This window comes from Phaenicophaeus curvirostris, unplaced genomic scaffold (genome assembly GCF_032191515.1).
Source record: "Phaenicophaeus curvirostris isolate KB17595 unplaced genomic scaffold, BPBGC_Pcur_1.0 scaffold_69, whole genome shotgun sequence".
Taxonomy (NCBI): Eukaryota; Metazoa; Chordata; class Aves; order Cuculiformes; family Cuculidae; genus Phaenicophaeus; species Phaenicophaeus curvirostris.
This window is the reverse complement of record NW_027206691.1, coordinates 835,157-845,317: the sequence shown is the minus strand read 5'-3', so window position 1 is coordinate 845,317 and position 10,161 is coordinate 835,157.

Here is a 10,161-nt window from a genome sequence, read left to right as displayed (position 1 = left end):
ATGGACACAGACAGGCCACGCGGTGGCTGAGGAGGTACCTCGGTGGCACTGCACATGGTGGCCATGGCTGTACCACGGGGCCACCGTTGAGGAGAACTATTAGACATTCTGGGGGCCTGACAGGGTCAAAGACAGAATAATGAAAGCCAAGAGCCTGGAGAGCAATATTCTGTCTGGCCTGAAAGGGTCAGGAACAGAATATCATGCCAACAACAAAGCTGCTCCTCCTGAAAGGGAGGTTGTGGACTATCAGGGCTCTTGGCAACATGCTTAGTTTCTCATCATTCCAGGGCCCGAGTTAAATATATTTCCAGGGCACCTGCAGGTCTGAGATAAGACCAGCACAAACAGAAGAATGTGTGAATCCTTGAACAGACACGTAGTCCCTCACTTGTAGAACTTACATAACTTGTATTCTCACGGTAAGAATAGCCGTAATGTAAACAGCGCACTCAAGCTTGGTAGGAACTGACAAGCTCTCCCAGGAGAGTATAAAAACTCTGGTTGAGGAATAAAGATTTGCTACTTGCCACCAGAGCAGTAGTCCGTCTAGTCTCTCTAAGACGTCCCTGTGAGCTGGTCTCCGTCATTTGGTGCCAAAACCTGGGATACTCGGTTGCTAAAGGACAGGACGTCGCTCGCCTTCACGAGCCGCGGTTGGTAACTTGAAATCGAGGGCGAGGACAAGGGATTTTGAGGCAGACGAAAGAAAAGAGAAAGAGAGAGAAGAATAGAAAGAGAGAGAATAATAGAAAGAAAGAGAAAAGGAAAAAAGAGAAGAATAATAGAAAAAAAAAAAAAAATGGGCATTGCTTTCAGTAATGAACGTAACATCTTTGCAAGTATGTTAAAGTCCCTGCTTTGTGCTAGGGGGGTAAAAGTTACAAGAAAACAAGTTGATCATTTTTTAGATTTCGTACAAGAAGTTTGTCCATGGTTTCCTAAAGACGGTACAATTAATATTGAAACTTGGAATAAGGTAGGAGATAAGATTCAAAGCTATTATACTATTCATGGGCCTGAAAAGGTCCCTATTGATGCCTTCACCTTGTGGTCTCTGGTTAAAGAATGTTTAAGAGGAGACACAGGTGATGAAAAGTGGGTAAGAGGAACGCGCTCCTCCATTAAACGACTGTATCCTTCGCTTCCCTGTTCTAAGTCTCTGGATGCTTTTCCACCCCCCCCACCCCCCCCACCCCCCCCACCCCCCCGGGGTCCCGGAGCTCCTCTCCAGCCGCTCACCACCACCACTGCTGCCACGAAACCAAGTGGTGCTGCAATCGTCTGCACTTCACACAATACCACGGAACGTAAACGGACCATTGGGGGGTGGCTTTACTAACTTGTAATTAGAACGATTGTCAATAATTCGATTGGGAATCTTTGTTTTACCTGGGGTCATTAATGCAGGCTGTACTGGAACGATTTAAGCAAGAGTATGGATGCTGTCTCCACTAGTGTTATGAACACAATTTCCACTAGTATTAATACCAACAGATAGCCGAATAGTGTATTTAATTTTATTCCAAGCAATTGTGTTCCAAGCTGACTCTGTAGAGCATGACTCACAAAGATTTGAGTCCATTAGAATCCCTGAAATACATTTGGCTTAGTCCCTATAAACTCAGCCTCTTATGTTGAAATGTAGTGTAACCCTTAGTTGTGCACGTTCCACTAATCTTGTGGGGGAGAGATGTGTTAAATGCAATGGGAATAGACATTGGAATCATGAACGAGTGAAAAATTGGGTACATTTCAAAATTTAGTGGAAGAGCAAATAGATCACGGGCATACAGTCCCATTTAATAGTCCTTGGAACATACCCGTATTTGTAATAAAAAAGAAATCTAGAAAATGGCATTTATTACATGACTTTTCTAGACAAACTACAAGAGACTCTAGATAAGCAAGCAGACAATATCACCGCTAGATAAGTGTTGCTTAAACGATCAGCCTAAAAGAATGCAAAGATGGACTTTGTGCATTGTTAATTGCATGATCACCCGTTACAAAGATTGCTTGTTTTACCAGAATTGACTGATGCCGACTTTATGAGAGCGATGCAAGTATTAGCTTGAATGCCTACGCCTCCTGACTTTATATCAAAGGGCACTAGAATCATTCAACTGATTTGTTTTTCAGCAGTTGCACCCCATGAAGAGACAGAGGCTGTGGTTCAACTGACCAGTCCGTGATTCTATCAACACCGAAACTACAAAAGATTACCATAAGTGAAATATTTGTTAGACAATCGATATAAGCCTTATTAGATAATGCATCTACGTAATTTAAGTGTTGTATGTTCCCAGTACCGTGTGTAATTTAAACATCCGTAACATGGAAAAATTGTGGATCCAATAGTAATAACCAACATTGTATGACTGTATTCGGCTAGCTGAGAAATGAGTGCGTGTGCGTGTGTGTGTTTGAAGCGCTTCAAACGTTTGTAAGACTTAAAAATTGTTTTTGATTAACCTTGAAAATATATCTCTGGGACCTTTCAATCTCAAATGTCCACTAAGCCGGCAAACAGGTAGATTTACCTGGAGATCTTTGGAATGAAAGGCTTCAGAAGGAAAAGTTTTAAAATACCTAGTAAAAGAAAAAAGTTTTAAAATGCCTAGCAAAACATGCAGCTGTATGTGTGTGAGTGCCCCCCCCACCCCCCGCCCTCCCACCCTTCTCTTTCCTTTCTAAGTTTTTTTTTCTTTCAGCTTTGCAGCAGTCTAAAGGAGTTAACGGTGTTATCTTTCTAGGAAAATGTTGTGAGAACGCTCTGCATTCCACTGTTGCTCGTCAGCAATTGCTGGGTCCTAGTGCAGACAACCTTTAGAGATAATTGAGGCAATAACAGACGAAAATTCAAAAGCTTCTTTACAAATTATTGAGTGGATATTTTGCCACATTAACCCCAAAAACTATATTCACTAAAATTGAAATGATTATAATGATAATCACTAAAGGAAGAAAAAGAAGTGTTCAGTTATTAGGCCAAGGCTCAACAATCATTTATATCACAATGATAAATGAATATGCTAAGTGCTGCATAGCAAATATTTTGAATTTATAAGTAGATCTAATAGATTATCCAGAAAGTATTGACATCCATTTACCCAGTCATGACATTATTGAACCATCTACATCTCCATGGAATTCTCCTATATTTGTAGTGAAAAAGAAAACAGGTAAATGGAGATTATTGCAAGATCTTCGAGCAGTAAATAAGACCATGCATCCTATGGGTGCTCTGCAACCTGGGCTACCTAGCCCTATGGCAATACCACCAAATTATCAGAAAATAATAATTGATTTAAAGGACTGTTTTTATACAATATTGTTAGATCCCGATGATTGCCAGAGATTTGCTTTCAGCGTTCCTTCTGTCAATTACAGTGAACCTATGGACCGATATCAATGGAAAGTTTTACCTCAAGGTATGGCTAATAGTCCCACTTTATGTCAGAAATTTGTAAACAAAAGTCTTGAACAAACTAGATTGTGTTTTCCAACATTAATTTGCATTCACTATATGGATGATATTTTGTTGGCTGCTGAATCTGTGGAATTACTGACAGCAGCCTATTCTCACATGGAACAACAATTAGAGAGAAATGGGCTGAAGATAGCCCAAGATAAAATACAGCGAACCTTTCCCTTTAAATATCTAGGATTTCAATTGTATCCTAAGTATTTTGCACCACAGAAAATTGCTCTTTCAGTACAACATCTAACAACCTTGAATGATTTCCAAAAACTTTTAGGTGACATTAATTGGATACGGCCGTTTCTGAAACTCACCACTTCTGACCTCAGCCCTTTATTTAAGATATTGGAAGGAAACCCTGACCCTAATTCCCCTCGTGGCTTCACTGAGGAAGCCTCTCAAGCCTTGACAAAAGTAGAAAAGGCCATGACAGATGCGAGATTAAATTACGCTGACATAAATAAGCCTTGGGAATTAATTATTCTTCCCACTAAATTATCCCCTACAGGAGTATTGTATCAGGATGGAATCCTCTGTTGGATTCATGACCGTCATGGTCAGAATGTTGTGTTAAAATCGTACCCCCATAAAGTTGCAGAGTGTGTGCAACAAGGTCGAAAACTAAGTATAACTTATCTTGGAAAAGAGCCAGTAAAAATAATCTTGCCTTATAAACCTGATCAAATTACATGGTTGCTCAATATGATGGATGACTTTGCCTTATCCCTTGCAAATTTTCCAGGAGAAATATCTAACAAGTACCCATTAAACAAATTACTCAGTTTTGCAACATATCACTCCATTGTTTTTCCCAAAATTGTAAAACAAGCACCTTTACAGGATGCTTTGACTGTATATACTGACGGATCTTCAAATGGTCGTGCTGTACTATTAGCACCGCCTGGTCATTTTGTTTGGATTTTACAGGATGTTTCTGCACAAACGGCTGAACTACATGCTGTTTACCAGGCATTACTGAAATATGCGCAACCTTTGAACATTATTACTGATAGTTTGTATATTGTACAGGCTCTGTGTATGCTTGAAACAGTACCGATGATACATTCTAAGGTAACTTTCATTCAACAGCACTTAAGTCTTATACAGTCCCTGTTGCTGCAAAGGGCCTGCCCGGTGTTTGTGGGGCACATTCGTAGTCATTCTAACCTGCCTGGTCCTATGGCACAAGGCAATCAATTAGCTGATGATCTGACAAAACCGCAAATATACAATATATGTAAGGCTAAACAACTCCATGAATTACATCACTTATCTGCCCGTACCTTAAGAAAAATGTGTAATATTACACGAGAACAAGCACGATTGATCGTTAAAGATTGCTCCTCTTGTGCTCCATTACTGCCTGCCCCTCACTACGGCGTTAACCCTAGAGGCTTGTTGCCTAATGATTTATGGCAAATGGACGTTACTCATATTCCAGCTTTTGGGAAACTTTCGTATGTTCATGTCACCATAGATACTTTTTCACATTTTTCCGTTGCATCTGCTCTGTCAGGGGAGAAATTATCGCACGTTTGTACACATTTACTTCATTGCTTTAGTGTTATGGGGATTCCGAAAACGAGAAAAACTGACAACGGCCCTGCCTACGTTAGTCAAGGATTCAAAACCTTTTGTCAACAATTTTCTATTCAACACAAGACAGGCATTCCGTATAACCCGCAAGGACAAGGCATAGTTGAGAAATACAATCACCTTCTAAAAACTCAAATTAATAAACTAAAAAGGGGGACATGGGGAATAAAGGATACCCCATTTTCCTTATTATCACATGCCTTATTTGTTCTGAATTTTTTTACATTGGACGAAGATGGTCAGTCTGCTGCTGACAGACATTGGGATTATAAAAATAACAATAAGCCTGAGATATATTGGAAAGATCCAATGGATGGAAAAATACGTGGTCCTGATCCGGTACTAATCTGGGGCAGAGGGTATGTTTGTGTTTTTCCAACAGATGAAACCTCACCCCGGTGGATTCCGGAACGGTGCGTCCGACATGCCAAAAACAAAAATGGGAAAGCTGCGGAGACGAATGCAAAGACTGTCGTTGAGCAGAGACTGGGAGACGAGGATCCGGTTGGTAGCAATGCTGCTGAGCACCCTATGGCTGATACAACACGGATGTAAGGCAGAAACCTATTGGGCTTTTGTCCCCAATCCTCCTGTTATCCATCCAGTCACATGGGAAGAACCAGTGGACATACCTGTATACAATAATCAGACTATATTTATGGGACAATATTCTGATAAACATATTATGGCCTTTTCAGCAAACTTTAACTTTTCTGGAAAAATAGATGGGAATCCAATGTGTTTTCAAACTAATCATACTGAATTATTGTGTGAAGAAGTGATTGTTCAGCATGATTGGGATACTGATGTGTCGGCAGGGATTCATTGGGCTTTAGATTTTTATTATCCAAATCTTACGAATGGAAGTAAAGGTTCTGGAGTACCCCCTCCGCATATTCCCCCATGTCGAAATTTATCTCCTCCACAGATGGATTTTGCACCATCTTGGAGAGTGTGTCACACTAATGAAACAACATGTTCAAATACATCTCTATGTGACTGGAATATAATTAATAAACAATTGCGGCCAATAAATTTAGTTTCTGGAATATGGACAAAAAATAATCGTACATTCTATTCTAATCTATGGAAGGCTGTTGCCGCCATGGGAGAAGTTAAGGCAAAAAAACTAAATATTACATGGACTCAAATAGGATCAGTATGGGCAATGGGAGAGACACAAAATGTCACTGAGTTTTCTATGCGGGCTTGTGTTCCAGAACCTTATGCGTTCCTAAGTGGAATGTTGACCATTATTAATAATACAGTTAATTGTACCAACTGTCAAATTTCCAATTGCATAAACAGCACTAGTGATTCTTTCTTATTGGTAAAACAGCCTGATTATGTGTATTTACCTGTCAATCTATCACAAAACTGGTATGCAGATAGAGGATCAGAAATATTGGAAAAGGCAACGCAGCAACTCATGCACCGGCATAAGAGAATGATTGGACTAATAATAGCAGGAATTACAGCCTTAATTACTGCTATTACTGTAACAACAGTAGCCTCCATTTCTTTGACCACAAGTATTCAAACAGCCACGTATGTCAATGAGCTATCAATAAACATATCAAAGGCATTCCAAAATCAAATCAATTGGGATGAGAAAATTGAACTACGTTTGAATTCGCTTAAAGATACTGTTGATATTATGGGGAGACAATTGCAGATCTTAGCAACTCGAGAATCCCTTTTGTGCCATGCAAAATATCGTACTATTTGTGTAACTCCAGTGACATATAATTGCACTGTATTCTCATGGCAGAAAGTCCAAAGTCACTTACAAGGCATTTGGGATAATGCCAATACTTCCTTGGACCTGGGTGAATTGAGGCAACATATTCAAGATATGTTAAATTCTCATAAGATAGATCTATCTGTAGCTGAACAGACAGAAACTTTTATCAATGCTTTAAAATCTGCTTTTCCGTCTTTTGAATCTTTCAAACAAGGGATTTATGGCCTAATAATAATTGCTGTTGTAATCTTGTTGGGACTACTTGTCTGTCCATATGTACTAAGACTTATCATAAAACAATTCCGACAAGTAATAGTAGATTTGAGAAAAATTAAATTGGAACATATGAGACAAGCCAATACCACTTTCAATTTAGCAAATAAGAAAGGGTGGAATGAGGAGAACTATTAGACATTCTGGGGGCCTGAAAGGGTCAAAGACAGAATAATGAAAGCCAAGAGCCTGGAGAGCAATATTCTGTCTGGCCTGAAAGGGTCAGGAACAGAATATCATGCCAACAACAAAGCTGCTCCTCCTGAAAGGGAGGTTGTGGACTATCAGGGCTCTTGGCAACATGCTTAGTTTCTCATCATTCCAGGGCCCGAGTTAAATATATTTCCAGGGCACCTGCAGGTCTAAGATAAGACCAGCACAAACAGAAGAATATGTGAATCCTTGAACAGACACGTAGTCCCTCACTTGTAGAACTTGCATAACTTGTATTCTCACGGTAAGAATAGCCGTAATGTAAACAGCGCACTCAAGCTTGGTAGGAACTGACAAGCTCTCCCAGGAGAGTATAAAAACTCTGGTTGAGGAATAAAGATTTGCTACTTGCCACCAGAGCAGTAGTCCGTCTAGTCTCTCTAAGACGTCCCTGTGAGCTGGTCTCCGTCACACCATGGTGGTAGGGTGCTTGGTGGTCACAGCCACATCATAGTAGCCAGGTGGCTGGATGCTTGGTCGCCATGGCCAGGCCATGGTGGCATCTCCAGCCCTGAGGATGCCCTCACAGCCCCCCGGGAAGGTGAGGCCACTCACAGATGATGTCCAGGTAGACGGGCTCGCTGGTGCAGTTGTTGACTTGGTTGCGCACGGTGCAGGCGTACCAGCCCGCGTGGCTCCGGTTGGCGGGCGTCAGGCGCAGCTCTGCCCCGGAGCCCCCCATCCCCATGGGGGACGGCAGGGGACCCCCCCGGGGCTCCCGGTGCTGCCAGGAGAAGCTCAGCGGCTTGGTCCCCTCCCGCACAGAGCACGTCAGGGCCACCGTCGCCCCCTCCGCCGCCACTGCCGCCGTCGGCCGCACAAAGGGCTTGGAGACGGGCACTGGGGGCACCAAGCCGTGAGCAGCCCCATCCCCCGGGCCCCCCACGAGCCCCCAGGGCCCCCAACAGGGGGCATCTTTCCAGCCCAGACCGTGTATTGGCTAGTGATGTGCTATGGCAGCAAGCAGGATGGCTAGTGAGAATGTCTATGGGCTAATGAGGGGGTGTCCTGGCTGTGGGCGTGGGGAGTAGCTAGAGCAGCCACAGACAGGCTAATGTGACCGCTTAGGGGCTACTGGGATGCTGGATTGGCCAGGGCAAGGAGATGGTGCTGGCTAGCAGGACGCTACGATGGCTAGTGGGGTTCTTTGCTGGGCAGCAAGGCTCTGCTTTGGCTTATGGGGCCCTTCGCTGGCTAATGGTGAGCTACTTCAGCTAGTGGAATGCTATGTCGGCTAGTGTGCTGCCGTGTTGGCTAGCCCAGTGCTACGTTGGCTTGTGGGGTGCTATGTTGGCTAGTGTGATGCTGTTGGCTAGCACAGCACTACGTTGGCTCGTGGGGTGCCACGTTGGCTAATGGGGTGCTTTCCTGCTTAGTGGAGTGTTGCACTGGCTGCAAGCCGCTGTGTTGGCTAGCAGAGCTCTACACTGGCTAGTGGCGCGCTTCAGTGAGTAGTGGGGCCCTTCAGTGGCCACTGAGCTCTTCATTGGCCAGGAGCACGCTACACTGGCCAGTGGAAGACTCCCATGGGCTAGCAGGCTCTTCAGTGGCCAGCAGCACACACTGCTGGCCTGTGAAAGACTCTAGGGCTCACGGGCAAGCGCAGGGATCCCCGGGAACGCGACGGTGGCCATCGGCCAGTGCTTACCCAAGACGCGCAAGAGGACAGCGGCGTAGCCAACGTGGAGTCGCCCACGCTCCGGGAAGAGCCCCTGGCAGAGGAATCGCCCCTGGGCGGCCGCCCGCAGCTCCCGCAGCTCCAGCGTCCCGTTGCGCAGGGTCACCCTGCCCAGCGTCCCCGCGCCGGGGGCCACTGCCACCTCTCTGCCTGAGCCCACGGCCACTGCCCGCGGCGGCCCTGAGCCCTCCGGCTCCGCCACGAAACTCCAGAAGACGACAGCCGGCGGTGCCGCCGCCACACGCCCGCAGCTCAGCTCCACCGCACGGCCCTGAACCCCCGTCACTGCCCACTCCTCGTAGCCCGCCTCTCCGGCCGCCAGCGGCTGCCCTGCCGGGGGGCAGCGGGGTCAGGGCCCGCTTGCGCCCGGGCAGCCGGGGCTCGGGGGCTCTGCTCACCCCCTGCCAGCACCGGCAGCAGCCACAGCGCCCACGGTCCCCTCCAGTGCGGCGCTGCCCAGCCTCGTGCCATGGCGCCATGTCCAGCAGCGCGGAGCGATGGCGAAGCAGGGCTGCGCTCTCCGCGCCAACCCCTTCTCTGGTTTCCCCTGGGGAATTAAGCCCTGCCCTGATTAACCGTTAATTATTTATCAGCCTGCTCGTGCGGGCTGGAAGGAACCTGGTGCTGCCACCGGCCTCGGTCCCTGCAATCTCAGGGCTGAGGACAGGCGCGCTCGCTCAAGGAGCGGCAGCATCGCCTCCATCCCCCAGGGGTGGGGGTTGATCCCTGTCCCACACTCACCCCCCCAGCCTCTGTTTTATGGCCAAAGGAAGGGAAAATAGGCTCCCACAGCCCCGTGGCGGAGCATGCGGGGTCTGGGAGCTGGGGAAGCCGGGCGGCAAGCGGGGTTTGATATTTCATCTCCCTCTCCACAGCAGCCCCAGCCCATAAAACATTCATGGGGGCAGCCAGGCTGTAACACAACGCAGGGGGAGCGCCCCAACCAGAGGGGTCTGCGGGCCAGATCCCACCCCCAGAGCCTGTGTCCACTGAGGAAGGGGCTCATCCGGAGCAAACCAAGAGTGTGAGGCTGCCTGCAAAGAGGTTTGGGGATCGAACACCCACTGTGGGGTAAAGCCGGGCCCGGGGGGCTACAGAGCCAGCTGAGGCTTTGCTCCCCGAGCTGCTGCCAGACGGCTCCGGGCACAGTTTCTGCCTGGACAGGTCAGGTTT